The sequence below is a fragment of the Erpetoichthys calabaricus genome, chromosome 7, assembly GCF_900747795.2.
Source record: "Erpetoichthys calabaricus chromosome 7, fErpCal1.3, whole genome shotgun sequence".
NCBI classification, from domain to species: Eukaryota; Metazoa; Chordata; class Cladistia; order Polypteriformes; family Polypteridae; genus Erpetoichthys; species Erpetoichthys calabaricus.
The window spans coordinates 77,918,067-77,939,784 of record NC_041400.2 but is presented as its reverse complement, the minus strand read 5'-3'; positions in this window follow the sequence as shown (position 1 = coordinate 77,939,784).

Genomic DNA, 21,718 nt, shown 5'->3' with positions numbered 1-21,718 from the left:
TGAAATGTAATGCTCGTGCACGCGCCTGACGCCGCTCCCAGACTCCTCCCAGAATTATGCCTCTTTGAATATGCAAATCAATATAAATATTCCCTTAAATTCAGCGTTCTGTGAAAAGACAATGGCAAAAGCACTGTGAAAAAAGCTGAATATCAGCGAATGCCAAGTGCAGGCAAGAAAAAAATGTGCTATTTGTTAGTTTAAGCAGTTTTCTGAACAATTTAAAAACTAAGATGTATCCTTGATATCATTTTCATGATGAAATGAATTAAAGCATGTATTAAACATGGGGCCACAGTGGCACATGTTTAATATGTGGTAGTGATGAGCTGGCGCCCTGTCCAGAGATTGTTCCTGCCTCCTGCAAGATGCTTGCTGCACCGGGCGTGACCCTTGATGAAATAATTTATTGCAGCAGTACTGTGTCTTTCAAATGTACTAACCCCAAATTCCTGTCCTTCCTTTTCTTTCTCCAAGTAACCAATCACCACACAATTAGCTATAAAATACTGGAATTCAACAGTCTCATATCTCCAATCATCTGACCATGACTCCTGCACTCAGCTTTCTGTTAGCTAAACCCTGCGAATTAGCGTATTTCCAGAAGTCCCTTCAACCCCTCTTTTACATACATGTTTAATTATTCCATCCATCCATCTATCCATCCAGGGTCACGCCAGGCCCAGCAAGTATACAGTGAAAGGCAGGAACAATCCCTAAACGGGGCACAAGCTCATCACTACCGCTTTCCACTGTGTCCACATGTTAAATACAGCAGTATACCTTATTTAAATGAAGTTAAAAATGTATCTGTTTAATGTAATATATATACTTTACTGCAATTCATCTGAAAAATATCAAGAGCTCCAAGAAGATAGAGCCTGGAAATCTAAATCGACTTAGAAGCCAGTTGTCATCATCTGTAAATTCGCACTCTCTTCTATGGAATTGAATTTAATTCCTTTACTGTTATTGTATGGTACAATGAGATTCAATATGCAAATCCTCCATGAACTTATTTTCCTATAGAATGGTAAAATAACAAAAACAAACATAATAATAATAATAATAATACGATAAAAAATGAAAAATATACAATATGACAGCATAAGTGCCTCAGGTTGTGCAATATTACAACTGTAGTGCAAGTTTACAGTAAGGTAATTGTACTTATAAGTACAAACAGTTCTACTGGGAGCACTTGATGGATGAATTAAGTGCATTTATATCTCTTGGGATGAAACGGTTTCTGAACCACGAGGTTCATGCGGGAAAGGTTCTGAAGTGTTTACCGAATGAGCGAAGTTCAAATAGACTGTGTGACAAGAGTGGAGAGAATTATCGGGATACAGCTTCTAGCACATGCTGTCAAATCCATGCACAATCTGCAGTAGAGCTTTCTGATCAGCTGCTGTACAGCTGTGATTCCACACTCAGATGCACTGGGTTAAAATATTCAGTGGTGCACTGACAGTAACAACGCTAAAGCAGCTATAGTATTTGGAATAGTTTGGCCATTCTGTGCACCATTATATGGTTATGGGTTGATTACAACCAGATGCCTTAAACTAAAAAACAATATGCGGTTAATGTCAGTGTATTTGATAATGCTGCATCAAGGATGTGAATCTAAAAAATAAAGGGAAGCCACCCAGGAACAGTAGCACTGCTTTGATGCTGGGTGCCGCCAGTTTGCAAAACCAAGCTGAAAACTTGTGTACACTATGGTTTGACCTGACGTGAGAATGTGCGTGGTTTTATGCGAGGTATAGTTTTTATACATCGTGATGTGACACGGAAACAGGCATACACATTTCTATGTGTACACACAGTTTATACATGAGGCCCCTGGTTTTCTAATAGATAACACCTAATGGAATTTTGCCACCTTTGTGCAACTGTCCTTCAATCATGCCCACTTTATTAGGTTATGCCAAATCATGTCATTATGATAATAGCTGACATCAGTTTGGCATTTTGCCAGCATTGTCCACTATGCTTTTTCAACCATGCCTCCTCATTGCTGATCCTCCACCCAGTCTTTGGCATCAGCTCTCAGGGTGTCATTTTATATTTGTGGAATAGTTATATGTTATAGGAATAGTGTGGAATAGTTATATGTAAGACTTAGAGGAAAGCAGTGAATTCCAGTGCTTGGACCATATTGGTGAAATTACAATATACTTTAAAAATAATAATGTCTTATATGGTACAGAATTATATAGTAAAACAAGTGCTTAATTAAAATACTGTAAGTACTTAATCATATGGCACTTTTTAATTTCTGTGCGTACTTATTCTAATTATCCAGTGTGTGACTGTATTTAAAAATATCCAGTAAATGTTCATGTAGATATATTACCATAAAAAATCTTTTAATTTTTTCTCATATTTCTCGCCTTCAACAGCTGCCAAATGACCTGCATTCTACAGAATCAAACAGCACTTATGCAAACATGAAATCAGATATTGCCTCTTTTTCCCAGCTACACTGAATTTTATATCTTTAATTATCCCAAAGAAGCAGAAAATGAGCTAAAATGACTGATCCTGACATCCTTTAAAATAAGAATGCCATATTGTGTCTTGGCTATGCAAAGAAGAATCTGCTTACAACTTGGTCTATCTTTAATGTAGCATTTGCTGTAACTATAGCCTCCATTTTCTTTTTGGCTACTTCTTAAGTTACTATATTAAATTTTATTCTATTAAATATATGTTTAATTGGATTTATCATTACATAATTTAATTAATTCAGTCATTAGCCTTAAACAATTTACTCTTTTTTTCAGGAGACTGTCTAACATCATACCCTAAGTTTATTGCATTTGGACTCTACAATCATAAGATATTTCAATTTACTCCTTACTCCTTACTGCTGCCAGGGGGTTGTTTTGTTTTGGATGTGCCCAGTCTCTTGGCATGTCAGAGCACTAGGACTCTGCAAAGTGTGGTCTAGAGTCAATTGGGGAGGCAAAATGTTGAAGGTTTAGGGTGGGGGAGAACAGAAAGAAAGCAAGTTACTTCTTACCTATACTTTTTACCCCCACAATGGTACGTGTCAACAAAATAATAAGTTCCTTAACACTAGAATTACCAGAGCCTACGAAAAAACTCGTAGATCCGTCCCACCTTAAAACGCTTCGCACTTCTCCGTCAGCATCTTTTGTTCTTTAACGCTTCGCACTTCTCCGTCAGCATCTTTTGTTCTTTAAATGTGTTGATAAGGCGCAAACAGCAAGCAGTCTGCTATCACATCCCCCCACCGGCACACAGTTTTCTTAGCTCAAGTCTGCTTACCTATTTGTCAGTTGCTTAGAGCTGTATAGAGTGAGAAGTCATGCAGAATGACACCTTTTATAAATACTATATCGTTATTTGGAACACTTGCATTTCATGTGTGTTCCGTGTCTACAACGATCTATGCATAGTAAACACATCGTTAAAACAGAAACGTTTTTCATGTTTTAGTAATAATTGACAAAATGTAGGCATGAAGTGTATAATGTGTGAAGCCTGAATTCCAAATATCTTCTGTTATACTTTTATCTTTTGTGAAAGTGTATGAACAAATGCACTTTTTTCTAAGGCTATAACCGAAGAAAAAGAAACCAGGTTAGTTCTGCTTGCTGTTCTGCCTTCTTGGGTAGTATACTGGTTAGAGCTGCCGATTCTAACTCATAAGGTTCTGGGTTCAAGTCTTAACGTCTTCCAAAATAAACATTTTGAGTAGTAAGCTGTTCTTATTGTTAATATTATACAATAAAAGCATACATTTGATTTGTGACTGTAACAGCTGCTGTAAATGTATAGTACTTGTCAAAGTTAGCGTCTTTTTTTTAGTTTTACTAGTTTTACTTTATTTACTTATCTTCCTACGGCATAAAGTCACACGTATACTGCACAGCTTCCTCTGTTTGATCGTCAAGGGCATGCTCACAAATTACACATGTAATGCCACGAAAAATACCTGCTGACGCTTTAGTACGCGAGCAATGGTACGAGAATGCAGTTAGACTTTTTTTGGGCACATACACCACGCTAGTGTTTAGATCTGGACGGTGTAGCGTTGGCGAGCTCTGTAAGCCGTGCTGTTTCTTTGAAGGACAGGTGATTGGCAGGATGACGCCAGACTTTTGCCTTTACGCCTGGTGCAGCTGCGTTGTTCTTATATGTGAGCGAATGTTTCTTGCGGGGATGGCTTCTGTTTTCTCCGATCTGAGTTTACCTCTGTTATAGCACGTCTTTATTTGAAAACAGCAGTGTCAGATCGGAGCGAGCATGAACGCTAATTTTGACAAGCACTATAAATTTACAGCGGTTGTTACAGACGTAAATCAAATGTATGTTTTTATTGTATAAAATTAACAATAATAGCAGCTCTCTACTCAAAACGGCAAACTTGAAAAGCTGCCAGCATCGAACCTAGAAGCTCTCACTCATTTTTCACTCCAGCTATACAAAGAAAAACAGTGCATGGGGAATCTTAATACATAAAATAATCTCATTTGTATAATCAGATATAGTATCTGTTCCTGAAAGGTGCTAAGTCATGGTGATGGGTAATATTCACCTAATGTGAATTATAAAGATATTATCCAATGCATATTTGCATAAATTCCCAGTATAGGCATTCATAAAATTATAATGGCTGGAGACTTTGTGTTTTAAATCTAAACCTGAATAGATCATTAACTACAGTGACAATAACATCAAATACCGCAAAATCAGTCACACAGTTTGTAATGGATCGTTACTTATTCAACCCCTGTAGATTCTTAAATGCAAGAGAATTTTCCTTCTTCTCACCAGTACATCATAGTTACTCAAGAACTAACTATTTCTTTATTGATAATAATTTATTTTCCACTATCAAATCTTATATGTGTGATGCTATTGATATCACTGATCCTGCCCCTCTGATCATGGAGCTTGAATCACCATGTTCTACACACTCTTTTTGTAACTGACATCTTAACCTCGTGTCATAAGTAGATGTAAAGTTTACAGAGTTCACCTCCAAACAAATTAATTATTTTTAGAGACAAATGCATCCTGAGAGGTTTCCACAGGAATAATTTGGGAAGCTCTGATTGTGTTATTTAAGAGGACAGATGATTTCATACTGTATCTTTCCCATAAAATAAATTGGAGATTAAGAAAGTGGCAGAGTTAACACTAGAATCCCTGAAGCATACGAAAAAAGTCATAATCCTAGGCCACCTTAAATTATTTCGCACATCCTCATCAGCGTATTTGTTTTTCAAATGTGTCAATCAGCACAAGTAGCAAGCAGTCTGCTATGTGCAATGCTCTTCCTTATTTAGGGAAAGATCTCAGTTGTCCTATGGAAGAAAGACTTTTCAAGACTGTGGTCATAAAACTGTTTCTGGACAAATGCAGAACTGTAACAACAGACAACTTCTTCAAATTGCTTTCGCTGACTAATACACTGCTGCACTGCAACACAACTCTGCATGGCACCATAAAGTGGGACGGGAACTTCCACCTGTAGCTAAACTCACTTTAGAACATGTGCAATTCTCCACACGAGTGTTTAGATCTGGCAGTGCCATGGTGATGGTGTATGTGCCAAAAAAGAAGTCTGTCTGCATTTCCAGTATCATGCGCCATAATGCAGAGGTTGGTCAAATGACAACTCATGTTAAAATGACATAGTGTTTTCAAATAATTGTGTTTTTATGCATGGATTTGTGCGTGAGTGCATGAGAAAGGCAGTGACAGATTTGATATCATTCAAAAAATAAAATAAACACTTTCACAAAGGTATAACAAAACAAATGTGCTTTTATTCAAGAATAAAACTGAATAAAAAAAACATTCAAGTAACAACAGGATACCAAGAAGGCAGGATTCACCAGCTTTTATGTTTCTGCTTGTATTCCTTCAGTGACATCTTTTACAAGTAGTAAAACTTAACACGCTGTTACAGATTCAAAGCAAATGTAGGTTTTTATTATATAGTAGTAATAACAACAGAAACTCACTATTCAAAATGGAAAATATGGGGAAGACCCAGGATCGAACCTGCAACCACTTGATTCAGAACCAGTCATTCTTACCTCTATACCAACTATGCAATTGGTATTTGGGCTTGATAGCAACATGTAAATTGAATAATTTCTTTTTCTTCGGTTATATTTTTGAATAAAAGTGCACTTGTTTTGTTATACCTTTTGTGAAAGACTTTATTTGATATTTGGACTTCAGTCTTCACACAATGTACATTTCACGTTTGCATTTTGTCATTATTATAACATGAAAAAAAATTCAGTTTTACTTATGTGTTCAACATTTCTTGCCTTTCATTTCCTGTGATCCTACATTTACCCAGATTGTTGTAGACTCAGCACAGACATGAAATGCATGTATTACAAATAACTATATATTATTTACCCTATGTAACTCCAGGCACCTCATACCCAGATAAACAGACTTGAGCTGGGAGAGCTTCAGTTGCGTCAGTGGGTTGTGGGGGTACATGGGATGGGATAGCAGGTTGCTTGCTGCTTGTGCTAATTGACACATTTGCAAAACATAGACACTCATGAGGAGGTGCAAAGAAATTTAAGGTGGCCCAGGATTACAACTTGTTTTTAGGCTTTAGGGATTCTTGTGTTAATCAGCAAGATCTCATGAACAGATCAAGTATATGCCAAGTCTTCAAATTAAGCACTTTACAGGAAAAGGTAGGCTCTGCAATCAGAATTTAACCTCTTGATCATAAATGAAACTGGACCACTAATCTTTAAATTGCGACATCATTACTATGAAAAACCCAAACTACAAAGAGGACTATTTCATTTATGTTAGGTAGAATGCCCAAAGGGGACTGGGCGGTCTCGTGGCCTGGAATCCCTACAGATTTTATTTTTTTCTCCAGCCTTCTGGAGTTTTTTTTTGTTTTTTCTGTCCACCCTGGCCATTGGACCTTACTCCTTTCTATGTTAATTAATGTTGCCTTATTTTAATTTCTTATTTTGTCTTTTATTTTTCTTCTCTCCATTATGTAAAGCACTTTGAGCTACTTTTTGTATGAAAATATGCTATATAAATAAATGTTGTTGTTGTATGAACATGGAGAGAAGGAAGATCTTTGCTCGACAAATCCACAAGCAAAATGTTTGCAATGCAATAACAGAAAATACCAACGCTAATAGAGATAAAATCATTTGACCATAAAAATATGACTTGCACATTTAGAGAGTACTATAATTCCTTATATTCTACTTAGTTTAAAGAAGAAAAAAAATAAACCAAGAGTTTTTTGACACAGTACAAATACCACAGTTAGATACTGTTAGTGCAGAGGAACTGATATTATTAGCAACATTTATAGAAGCTAGAGACATCAAAATTCTACCTCAAGCTTTTTGCCAAGCATTAATTACCATCTTTCCAAATAAAGTAAGGACTTATTACAATGTGCATCATACCGACCAGTTTCACTTCTGAATAATGATGTTAAGATACTCTCCATAGTTTTAGCTAGAAGGATTGGTAAAGTGTTTCCTTTTATAATATCACAAGACCAAATCAGCATCTGTTTAATGTAATATAGTCACACATAAAATATAATACACCAGAGATCGTATTATCTTTGGACACAGAAAAAGCCTTTTCCGGAGTCAAATAGGACTACATTTTCACCATATTGCACAAATTTGGGTTTGCCCAAAATATATGTGGAATGGATAAAAACACTTTATACCACTCCATAAGTCTCTGTTTTTTTTTTACAGTTTTTTTGCAGACAGAATCTGCAATACTGAAGTCACTTTCTCAAAACTCTTCATACAGTCTGCAATATCAACACACAGCCTAAAAAAACAGTTAAGCCATCCGCCAAAATGCACTACAGCCATCAAAACAGTTAAGCTCTCCTCCAAAATGCACTACAGCACCAAAACAGTAGCACTTTGTGTCCTTTATGTCCAAGCCCAAACCCCAACACGAACACACAAGCACAGTCCTGAGTTAAAATAATGGAAGGTTTTTATTATAAATATCTCCAAAAATGTAACAGTTTGTGCTTGTTTGACAAAACACAATCATTACATATTGTTGCACACATTATGATGTTGGCTCGGAGTCCTCTCTGTCCTAGAACTTTCACATTTGCTTTTTAACCTATAATATTCTGTCCTCGCTACCCTTGTTTTGCCAGGTTAAACCCAGCTTCATTGACAAAGATGAACACATGGGTTGTTTGCGTGCCTCCATCTCCATGACCCTTTAACAGCAAAAATACCATATTGTAAGGATTCCATTACATTATAGTAGCATACATTACTGCATACATAGCTCTATACCTTTGTGGTATATTGTACTATTGTTTGTATGGAACTTGTAAGGAAGACAGCCTTTTTCAGAGCTGCGTACAGTTGATCAATTAGAGGCACAATCCTGCTGGAGCAACTTTGGCTTACAAGGGTGTTGCTCAATAGCAAGGAAGTTGGGCTTGGACAGGGTTTGTACCCTGGGGGGTATTTTTCATACGTGGATTAGTCGTTTAGCCGGATGTAATTGTTGACGATTTGGTCTGATCCTGGACCTGTCGGTTTTTCGAAACTCTTGCTGGAAGTGTTGTCATAGCAACACATCCTAATCCTCAAACCTGCTCGGAGCAGGTTTGTTCTACGTAAACAAGGATTAGTTTACACACGTAATTGGTGACAGTGCGTGGAAGTCATCCAGTCATGGCTTCGCCGTTCATGAATGAGCGACCAATTGATATTGGTGCGCAAATTATACAAAGAGAATTTCATATAGAGAGGGTTTTGCGCAATTAGCAAGATCTTTTATTGCTCCTGGAGGAAATTCTTTTCGAAAGATACCGCTTTAGCCGAGGGGGAATATTGTACCTCAAAGATTTATTAGCACCTTATATTCGAAGTCAAACTAGGTGAAGTCGGGCTCTCACAACCACACAGACAGTATGCATTGCTTTGAGGTTTTTTACAAGCGGCACTTTTTTATATACTGTAGGCGATGCGGAAAATCTAACTAAAAGTGCAGTTTGCCAGGCAATTCATAAACTCTGTTTGGCTCTGAAATATTTCCTTCGGGTTTTCATAGTGTTTCCTGGACACCTGTGTGTGCAGACAATAAAAGAGGCGTTTCATGCCATTGCAGGTAGGTAACACACAGGCTAAAACACCCACAGTTCCATGAAGAATCTCAATCAGCCTAACATTCTCATTACCAGGATTTCCAAATGTGATTGGGGCACATGGGACTGATCAGAGTGGAGTTTGATCAAACATTATTTGGAAAATGTACCTCTCCTCCTGATGAATAATCAGACACAGTGTCTTCATCAAATATTTAACCTTCGTCAATATTTCGTTGGTCAGACACAGGTTCAAGGGATATGATATTCCCTGCAACTGACCCAACAAAAAAGAGGGCTATATGGAACATACCTATGGCACACATGGAGGACAAATATATGCAATGACCATCCTTTACCTAAAATGAAGTGACCACTGCATCCTGCCACTGGTTCTGAGGAGGAGCTTCCCCCTGGAATGCCCTCAGAAACAGGGCGATGGCCATTTTGCTGGAGAGCCAACTCTTCTGCAGGGGTTAGGTGTGGACTGCGTGGACCTCCACCTGTTTTTTGCTTGTCTGCCTTCTTATTAGCTTTAAAATTAATGTTTTTTATATTATATATGATTATTTATGTCAACATTTCTTTAAATAGTTATATACCAATATTTACCAGTTTGAAGTATATTCTTGTACTTCACTTTAACCTGTTCCCATGTTCTCCTTGTGCTCACGTTTGATCTGGAATTATGGCATATTAAAAAATAATTAATCTGACACATAGGAAATGAAACGCTGCTTCCAGTAAGTACAATGCACACTACTTAGTGTTTAATTTGTCTGCCACTTTTTGCCAGCCCTTGTGCATATTAAATCTTGAAATTCTTCATGTCCTTCGAATAAAAGGTCTTGCGCTGCATGTGTGAAAAAAAAACGCGCCTGTCCTTTCGTCATTTTGTTACAGCCTATCAAAGACTTGCTGATCATGTTTTCTAGACTCAATATATATGGGCTTTTCACTCAGTGCGGGCGCGCGCATTCATCTCATATGATTAGATCCAGCTAGACTAATCTAATACACGGCTGCGTTTGAAAAACCGACCTATCCCGGATGAGTGTCACCGGCATTAACTTATCCAAGATGAGGCACCTGATCTCAGATGATTTAAGCGACGTATGAAAAACACCCCCCTGGACTGCTATGTTCATAATCTTTCACCTTCAAAGCCACAACCACTAAAGAATGAGACACAATAGTTTTATATTGAATAGACCTCTTACCTGGACATATTGGTATCTGAGTTCCTTCACATGTACACTGTTCCTCTCAAATGGGACAGTGTATAAGCGCTTCATTGTTTGTTTATGTTTTTGTAGTACTCTGGAAAAAGTTGCTGTGCTGACACTTGTCACATTGTCAGACACTGTGTTGTCTGCCAGAACTCTGTCCTGGATTTCACTAAGTCATATGGCGTTGTCAGCAATGATCATGTCAACAATGGCAGTTTCTTGGTCATCATTTAAAAGTCTGCCTCTGCCCCCTGTGCAAGGTAATCTTTGTATCTTACTGTGAAGACAAAAATCAATAGTCAATGCATGTCAATCAACTGTATATAGCAGATACTGTAATAAGCAGTTCTGACACTACAGACAACTGCATCCTACATGTTGGTTTGGTGGAATATTCTTATGATTGATGTGACTGTGACTCTCTGCAGATTTGGCTGCACTCGTAACCCTGCCTCTTTGTATGAGAGTCCATGATTAATAATATGGTCAATGTGGGGGTACATGGGATGGGATAGCAGGCTGCTTGCTGCTTGTGCTGATTGACACATTTGCAAAACATAGACATTCATGAGGAGGTGCAAAGAAATTTAAGGTGGCCCAGGATTATGACTTGTTTTTAGGCTTTAGGGATTCTTGTGTTAATCAGCAAGATCTCCTGAACAGATCAAGTATATGCCAAGTCTCCAAATTAAGCACTTTACAGGAAAAGGTAGGCACTGCAATCAGAATTTAACCTCTTGACCACAAATGAAACCGGACCACTAATCTTCAAATCACAACATCATTATTATAAACATGGAGACTTAGCTTCCAATCTCCAATGCCTATTTAATATAATATCCATCCATCCATTATCCAACCAGCTATATCCCAACTACAGGGTCACGGGGGTCTGCTGGAGCCAATCCCAGCCAACACAGGGCACAAGGCAGGAAACAAACCCTGGGCAGGGTGCCAACCCACCACAATTTGATATAATATATTCATCCATAAAGTCTTAACACTCCGGAGATCTTATCTTTGGATGCAGTAAAGCATTTGATATGGTTGAATGGGACTACCCTTTCACCGCATTGCATAAATTTGAGTTTGAGTCTAGGAAATAACATTGGATTGGACACCTTCCCTTTTTATCATTACAGATCAGTTTAAATACATAGGGGTAAACATCACAAGTAAATATAAAGTTCTTTTTCAACAAAATTTTGCTGTCTGCTTGGAAAAACTTAAACAAGATGTGCAAAGAGGGTCTACCCGTCATCTTACTTTAGCAGAGAGAATTAACACTGTCAAGATGAATATCCTCCCTAAGCTTCTATTTCTATTTCAAAACATCTCAATATACATTAACAAATCATTTCTTAAGAAATTTGATTCAATCATAACTTCTTTTATTTAGAATTCAAAATATCCATGCATCCAAAGGGTGATCCTACAATGACCTAAATCAAAAGTGGCATGGCTCTACCTCATTTTCAAATTTTCAATTTCAATATACAAGCTATAAAAAGCTGGACATTCACACACATAAATGAACACTTACAGACTTGGTCCGCAATAAAAAATGAAATCCTGCAGTATTTCTTCATATTCCTTGCTTTGTACATCAGTAAATAAAAGGTATCATCAATGTACTAACAACCCAACTGTCCTTCATTCACTGAGAATATGGAACCAATAGAGGAAGCACTTCAAGTAAGAGAGTATTTTATCTGTGGCACCCCTATGTGATAACCACCCTTTTCCACCCTCTCAAACGTACACAGTTTTTAATGTTTGGAAATCATATGGGATTAAATCATTTAGAGACTTCTATATAAATAATGTCATCCTACGATCAATTACACTCCAAATTAACTTCCAATCAACACAATTTTTCCACTTTTACAAAATTAGAACCTTTGCTAAATGAAATCTCCCCAATTTTCCTTACCTCCCACTGATTTCTATTCCAGAAAAAAAAATGATCAGACTCAGACAGCCATTCTATAATATATAAAATCATTTTAAAGTCACTTCCTTTTAAAGATTCCAGAGCACAGTGGGAAAAGTATATCAGAAAAGGGGTGGAAGGCAGTCATGAACAGAATTCACTCTAGCTACATATGTGTAAAGCAATAAATTATTCAAATTACAGTTTTTCTGAATTGCTAAAACACTAAACCCCATTCTCTGAACCAAAAGCTCAGTGACCTGAACTCATTATTGAATCATTCACTCTTTTGACAATACCATAAACAATTTTCACCTAGTGAAACACAATTTGCAGATCTCATTTGACTCATTTGCAAAACCCTAAACACATTCTAAACATGTTTTGGACTACATTGCACTTGTGGGGGGTATTTTTCGTACGTCGCTTAAACCATCCGAGATCAGGTGCCTCATCTTGAATGAGTTAATGCCAGTGAAACTCATCCAGATAAGTCGGTTTTTCAAACGCAGCTGTGTATTAGATTAGTGTAGCTGGATCTAATCATACGAGATGAATGCGCGCGCCCGCGCTGAGTGAAAAGCCCATATATATTGAGTCTAGAAAACATGATCACCAAGTCTTTGATAGGCTGTAACAAAATGACGAAAGAATGGGCGCATTTTTTTTTCACACACGCGGCGCAAGACCTTTTATTCGAAGGACACGAAGAATTTCAAGATTTAATTTACACAAGGGGTAACACTGCAAAAGCAGCCCAGACCAGAAAAGACGGCTGGCAAAAAGTGGCCGAAAAAATTAAACGCTAAGTAGTGTACATTGTACATAGTGAATGCAGCGTTTCATTTCCTATGTGTCAGATTAATTATTATTTAATATGTCATAATTCCAGATCAAACGTGAGCACAAGGAGAACATGGGAACAAGTTAAAGTGAAGTACAAGAATATACTTCAAACTGGTAAATATTGGTATATAACTATTTAAAGAATTGTTGACATGAAGAATCATATATAATATAAAAAACATTAATTTTAAAGCTAATAAGGAGGCAGACAAGCAAAAAACAGGTGGAGGTCCACGCGGTCCAGACCTAACCCCTGCAGAAGAGTTGGCTCTCCAGCAAAATGCCCATCGCCCTGTTTCTGAGGGCATTCCAGGGGGAAGCTCCTCCTCAGAACCAGTGGCAGGAAGTAGTGGTCACTTCATTTCAGGTAAAGGATGGTCATTGCATATTTGTCCTCCATGTGTGCTATAGGTATGTTCCATATAGCCCTCTTTTTTGTTGGGTCAGTTGCAAGGAATATCATATCCCTTGAACCTGTGTCTGACCAACGAGATATTAACGAAGGTCAAATATTTGATGAAGACACTGTGTCTGATTATTCATCAGGAGGAGAGGTACACTTTCCAAATAATGTTTGATCAAACTCCACTCTGATCAGTTCCATGTGACCCAATCACATTTGGAAATCCTGGTAATGAGAATGTTAGGCTGATTGAGATTCTTCGTGGAACTGTGGGTGTTTTAGCCTGTGTATTACCTACCTGCAATGGCATGAAACGCCTCTTTTATTGTCTGCACACGCAGGTGTCCAGGAAACACAATGAAAACCTGAAGGAAATATTTCAGAGCCAAACAGACTTTACGAATTGCCTGGCAAACTGCACTTTTCGATAGATGTTCCGCATCGCCTACAGTATATAAAAAAGTGCCGCTTGCAAGAAACCTCAAAGCAATGCCTACTGTCTGTGTGGTTGTGAGAGCCCGACTTCGCCGAGTTTGACTTCGAATATACGGAGCTAATAAATCTTTGAGGTACAATATTCCCCCTCGGCTAAAGCGGTATCTTTCGTACAGAATTTCCTCCGGGGGCAATAAAGGATCTTGCCGATCGCGCAAAACCCTCTTTATATGAAATTCTCTTCCTATAATTTGCACACCAATATCAATTGGTCGCTCATTCATGAACGGCGAAGCCCTGACTGGATGACTTCCACACCGTCACTGATCACGTGTGTAAACTAATCCTTGTTTACGCAGAACAAACCTGCTCTGATCAGGTTTGTGGATTTGGATGTGTTGCTATGACAACACTTCCAGCAAGAGTTTCAAAAAACCGACAGATCCAGGATCAGGCCAAATCGTCAACAATTACATCCGGCTAAGCGAGTAATCCACGTACGAAAAATACCCCCGTGATGTATAATGATAACCCCAAGTGGCAAAAGGTAAACACAAATAAAGCACAGTTGCCATAAATTAAGCACTATGACTCAAAATTGATAGCACTTGTTTCAAATGATGTGACACAACCAGCATAAGCCAGTTCAGAGTGCACACAGGTTGTTGAAGATTCATATCATTAACACTAGAATTACCAGAGCCTATGACAAAACTCGTAGATCCGGCCCACTTTAAATCCGTTCGCACCTCTCCCTCAGCGTCTTTTGTCCTGTAAATGTGCCGATTAAGACAAGCAGAAGTCTGGACGAAGCAGGACTTGTAGAAGTTACCATTTTTTTTTTTTCACTTTTATTCTCTCAGTCACGATCGCGATACATACTACTGCCCTAGGGATTTGACGCTGTTAGTTTTTATTTGAAACTGGGAGTAACTGTAGATGTGAGTGGTGTTTTCAGGCAATGGAACTGGACATTTTCTGATCTAGAGGGATAAAAGCTGACACACAAACGCTGGTGAATCTTCCTTCTTCGTATCTCACCGTCACTTGATTTTTTTTTATTCAGTTTTATTGAGTGTTCCTGCTCACGCTGAATTAGTATGCACTTTATGGTCTATGATGTCAAAAAAAAAAACCAAGAGACATAGGTATATATGATATTTGGAATTATTCATTTTATGACCTGTATAGTACATTTCAGAAAACATTGTGGCATGGATGCAACATTATTCATATTATTCATAATCATTCGCATAACACTGCATGTTTTTTTTCCCCTGATCTTGCCATTCCCCACATGTTGCTGTTTCTTTTGTACTCCAGGACATGCAGAGGCAACAAAACTACAGAGAGGTCAGTTCAGCGCTATATGCAATCATCACATTCAAATGTTAACAGTACAAATAAGCAAGGACCCATCCTTCCTACATTTATGACGTGTGTACCTGTTGCAATGCACACACTTCTGTCTATACTGTGGACTCTATTACACACCTGAAAAAGAGACAATATATGTGACATTTTGAAAAAATAATTTTATGACCTGAATAATACCAACCAGAAAACATCATCGCACTAACGCAATATTATTTGAAAATGAACAGCGTCAGATCGGGTGTGAATTTATGCTGGCGCTGTTACTTAGAGTCAGATCAAGAGGGGCAGGGTTGGGGGGGGGGGGCGGGGGTACAGCGTGATCGTGATTCAGAGAATAAAACTGAAAAAATCTAACTTTTACAAATACAATAAATTTATACCCAATATCCCATATACAGTATTTGTCTCTTTCTTTTTTCTCTGTGCTGCGTTGACATTGTGCACCAGAAGGCGTGAGCTTATTAAGTGCATGCAGGAACACGCAGGTGGCCAGTTGCTTGTGCTATAACAAGCTTGACCTGGATTCCACCACAGGCCCGGCGTTAGGCATAGGCGAAGTAGGCGACCGCCTAGGGCCCCGGCGTCTGGGGGGTCCCGGATCGACTCCTTGGTCTAATTTTCACACATTTCACAGAGCTTCCAGGGGGGCTCCTGGACCCCCCTTTCGCCTAGGGCCCCATAATACCTAAGACCAGGCCTGTCCACCATAATCCGCAGATTCAGACAAGAGAACAGGTACAGCATACAGTAAGTGTTTTTTTGTTTTTGAAAGTATACAGTATTATTGTATACAGATGTTTCAGTAGACTGTGAGGAAAGTGCATCACTGTTTATATTGTACTGCATGAATATTTTTGTAACTGCACTTTCACTTTTTGTAGAATTGCATTACAGCTACAGGAGGGTAGAAGGACAGCTATGTTCAATCAGCAGCAAGAGGCCATTATAGTTGACATGGTCCTTGAAACAATACTACGAGACTGCGAGAAAAATACAGAATCAAGTTATTGAAGACAACTCAAACTTTGAAGGAATCAACAATGTCAGCCTTTTCACCATCAACTGTGTCCTCCAACAGGGTGCGCATGAAGCAAGTGCGCATGAAGCAAGTACGCATGAAGCAAGTACCCTATGAGTGCAACTCAGAAAGGGTCTGTGATTTCAGTATGTGCAAGAAAGTGCACATTCAGACACATTTACAGTAGTCCAGATTGTTTACAGTATAATATTAATGACTCAGCCCAAAGATGTGATGAAGCCCCATGACCAATCACTTGATACAGTCCTTTGATTTTGTACCATTTACGGTGCATTATAGGCAGTGGACTGTGGTGTACTTCACATTTACAGTATGGAAAATTCCATCTTTTCTAGTACTTTATTTTACTTTAAGTACATTAAATGCTAAATCCACTGAGTTATGAACTATGAATTATATTTTAAAATTAGAACCTCTTACTATGAGAGACCAGGCAGGAGATAATGTATAATATATCACTTCATGAAGAGGGAAGCATTCATCAAAGCAGTCTGTTTCAGAATGATTCAAAGTATAGAGGATAATAATTCATTTTATAAACTATTTTTTTACATGTACAGAAATTTCAATAGTAGTGGCTCAACTCAAAGGTATAAGAAGAACCAGAAAAATAATAAAATGGACTTTATATAAGTCAGTTGGGTATAAGATAAATAACCAGCTAGACTGCTAATTTATTAGTCATCCTTCAGTATATTTTGTATATTACATCAACATTTGCTCCCTTGAACCTTAGGTCATATCTTCTTCAATAACAATCTGATCATCAATTCTCTCCTCCTGATGGCTCAGAGAACAAATTTCTCTCACCTCTGGTTGAGCAAAAAAGGAGTAGAAGATCTCTGTCCAGCCAAATTTTGGAAGAATAAAATTATTACAAGTCATTTATTGTTCAAAGTCATCACACAAATCAATAAAACAATATCAGCAAGCAATAGTAATGTAGTGAACAATCAAAAATCAAAGTCAAAACAATCTAAGTGTTTGCACAGTGAAATTGAAACACAGCAAAAAGTACTAAAAATTAAAGTAAAAACAATTCATAAGTCTCACAGAAAATCCAGGTATTTCTTTTTTATTTATTTATTTTTTTAATTTTATTGATTTTATTGTAATCATTCCATACAAGAGTGGAGGAAGATGCACACAGGTAGATTACATCCTATGCAGAAGAGTTGATCTTAAGGAGATTGAAGACTGCAAAATGGTGGCAGGTGAAAGTGTATTTAAGCAGCATAGGATGGTAGTCTGTGAGATGCCGTTGGAGATCAAGAAGAGGAAGAGAGTGAGAGCAGAGCCAAGGATCAAATGGTGGAAGTTGAAAAAGGAAGACTGCAAGGTTTAATTTAGGGAGGAGGTGAGACAGGCACTGGGTGGCAGTGAAGAGTTACCAGACAGCTGGGAAACTACAGCAGATGTAGTAAGGGTGACAGCAAGAAGGGTGCTTGGCGTGACATCTGGAAAGAGGAAAAGGAAATCTGGTGGTGGAATGAGGAAATACAGGAGAATATACAGAAGAAGAGGATGGCAAAGAAGAAGTGGGATAGTCAGAGAGATGCAGAATGTAGACAAGAGTACAAGGAGATAAGGCATAAGGTGAAGAGAGAGGTGGCGAAGGCTAAAGAAAAGGCGTATGATGAGTTGTATGAGAGGTTGGACACTAAGGAGGAAGAAAAGGACCTGTACTGATTGGCTAGACAGAGGGACCGAGCTGGGAAAGATGTGCAGCAGGTTAGGGTGATAAAGGATAACGATGGAAACATACTCACAAGCGAGGAGAGTGTGTTGAACAGGTGGAAAGAGTACTTTGAGAGGCTGATGAATGAAGAGAACGACAGAGAGAAGAGGTTGGATGATGTGGAGATAGTGAATCAGGAAGTGCAACGGATTAGCAAGGAGGAAGTATGGAGAGCTATGAAGAGGATGAAAAATGGAAAGGCCGTTGGTCCAGATGACATACTTGTGGAAGCAAGGAGGTGTTTAGGAAAGATGGCAGTGGAGTTTTTAACCAGATTGTTTAATGGAATCTTGGAAAGTGAGAGGATGCCTGAGGAATGGAGAAGAAGTGTACTGGTGCCAATATTTAAGAATAAGGGGGATGTACAGGACTGCAGTAACTACAGGGGAATAAAATTGATGAGCCACAGCATGAAGTTATGGGAAAGAGTAGTGGAAGCTAGGTTAAGAAGTGAGGTGATGATTAGTGAACAGCAGTATGATTTCATGCCAAGAAAGAGCACCATAGATGCAATGTTTGCTCTGAGGATGTTGATGGGTGCTTCAAGAGGAGTTGTAGTATTGTATGAGGAAGTCGGGAGTGATAGGGATTGTGGAAGAGAGGTGAAAAAGAGAGTGCAGGCAGGGCGGAATGGGTGAAGAAGAGTGTCAGGAGTAATTTGTGACAGACGGGTATCAGCAAGAGTGAAAGGAAAGGTCTACAGGACAGTAGTGAGACCAGCTATGTTATATGGGTTGGAGACGGTGACACTGACCAGAAAGCAGGAGACAGAGCTGGAGGTAGCAGAGTTAAAGATGCTAAGATTTGCACTGGTGTGACGAGGATGGATAGAATTAGAAATGAGTACATTAGAGGGTCAGCTCAAATTGGATGTTTGGGAGTCAAAGTCAGAGAGGCGAGATTGTGTTGGTTTGGACATGTATAGAGAAGAGATGCTGGGTATATTGGGAGAAAGATGGAAGGAAAAGAGGAAGGCCTAAGCGAAGGTTTATGGATGTGGTGAGAGAGGACATGCAGGTGATGGGTGTAACAGAGCAAGATGCAGAGGACAGAAAGATATGGAAGAAGATGATCCACTGTGGCAACCCCTAACGGGAGCAGTTGAAAGAAGAAGAAGAAGAAGAAATAATCATTCCATACAAATAGATCAATTTTTACAAAAAATAGGATTGAAAACAAATTAGCCCCCACCCCTGAGAAAGACAGCATGGCCAACGGAGTAAAACTTAAAGCTAGTAAAAATAAGTAAATTGACGAGTTTAATAAATGGATAAAGATAAATGGAGAAAAAAAAAGAAAAGGTAAGAGAATCTGCTTCCTCAGTGCTTTAAGAGCTTACTCTAAAATGTTATTGATTAGATCCTGCCAAGTTTTGAAAAAGTTCTGCACAGATCCTCTAAGTGAGAATTTGATTTTTTCCAATTTCAAATAGTATGAAACATCAGTTACCCACTGACTTAAAATTCAGGTATTTCATTTGTTGAAAGAGAAATATCATCTTTGGAGAGTGACTTATCCTGGAAAAGCATTTGGTTGACAGAGGAGTCAAACATGTAAGCCATGATATTAGAAATTAAAGAATGAAGGATTGGGATACAACAACGATACAATCCAAAAAAATCAACACAAGCGCAGCAATTCCAATGTGAAAAAAATATGTACCCAATTACCAAACCAATTATTTACCCACTTTATTAACACTAGAATTACCACAGCCTATGAGAAAAATCGTAGATCCGGCACACCTTAAATCCCATCGCACCTCTCCGTCAGCGTCTTTTGTCCTGTAAATGTGCCGATAAAGACAAGCAGCCTATTATTCCATCCCCCCACCACCGCAGAACAGCCACAAAGTTCTCCCAGCTCATGCCTTGATTATCTGGGAGTGAAGTGGAGTTTTAGAGTGGAAATAATAGATCGTTATTTGGAACACATGCATTTCATGTGTGTTCCATTTCTACAATAATCTGTGTAAACACATTGTTAAAACAGAAACATTTTTCACGAGATAATCCTTCCACCTTTTTAAAAGATGGCGCGAATGAACCATTTGGGGCAATGTTATTTGGAATGAATGTACAGCAGGCTTCTTTAAATATAGTACAGACAACACCTTGCTGAGCTAATAGCATATCCAGAGCGATCATTTTTTTGCCAAGTCATTTCACTAGTAACATGAAGCTGTTCCCCTCAAGGTTTAAAGGCATCCCTACTGTAATTAATAAAACGTTGCTGACTGATATAAATATAATTAATCCACTCTGAGTTCTTATTTGGGATTATCCAGAGAAGAATAGATTCTAATCCAACTTTAACTTCATCTCTAGCCTTATACTCATTTGGAATGAGGCTGGCCAATGCAATCTATATATATACACCAGGATAGGAAGGATAAAAGTCAGGAACATCAGAAATTGTCACCTTTGGGGCCATATCCCTGTGCAGTTGCAAGTTTCATAAGAAGAATCTTGATTAAAGGTTAAAGGCTAAACGATGGGTTTGAATAAGAGCAGGGCAAGGATGGGATCTAGATTTGCAAGAACAACTGAAATACTTGTCAATCAACTGTCAAATATCACCATTAAATTTCTTACAAGTGAATATGTTGTAAGCAAATCAAATCAATATTAAAAACAGGCTTTCCCAAAGAATATGCATAACAAGATTCTGTCTGATGTTGGGTAACAGTATAGTTCATTAATACCCACCAAGTATTATTAGTTCATGTTCTTATGAGAATAGCCTGGGTCAGGCTGCATTTGGCTTTCGATGATACAAATTCTTCACTGTAAGAACGATAAAAAAGAAAAAAAGACTCCCACCAGTGGAATCAGTAGAATTGCTATTAACGAACAAAATCTGGCTTTGAGCATGGTTAAAGTCGAACGTCAGGTTCTCGACAATGAGAAAGATGAATCCAGGAGACAATGCCTTCAACCTTTACTGCATGGGGTGTTCCCAACAAAACTTGGGGTGCACCTTTCCACCAAGGTTGGTGCCAGTGCTTTCGTCTAGTGTCTCGAACTAGGACCCAGTCACCTAGGGTGATGTCCATAGTGGGAGGTTTGGAACCAGGCTCAGCTCTCCAGTGCTCCTTCACGGGCTTGTGGATCAAGTTCAAAGACCTTCAAAGACCTGAAAGATAACAAAGCAAATTACCATCAATCATTTCTAAATTCACCCTTCCCCCTGGCATGGGAATTGGCATTGGTCTAACAGTTAGGATCTCAAAAGAGGACAGGCCTAATTGGCCTGCCAAGGTCAGTCCCCTCACAAAAGTTTGTAAACTTCATTTTTAAAGTTTGATTTGCTCACTCAACCATTCTACCACTCTGGGGGCGGTATGAACAATAGTTCTTGAGATCAATTTGTAGCCATTCTACTAAATGGTGTATTACAGCATTTATAAATTGTGAGCGATTATCGGAGTACAGTTTTCTAGAAACACTCCACCTAGGAATTATCACTTTGACCAGACACTTGGCCACTGATTTTGAATGTGCATGCCATCTAGAAAACACATCAATTACCACTAGACAATAGCCATCACAATCACTGACTTACTGGGCAAAGGAAGCCACTGGA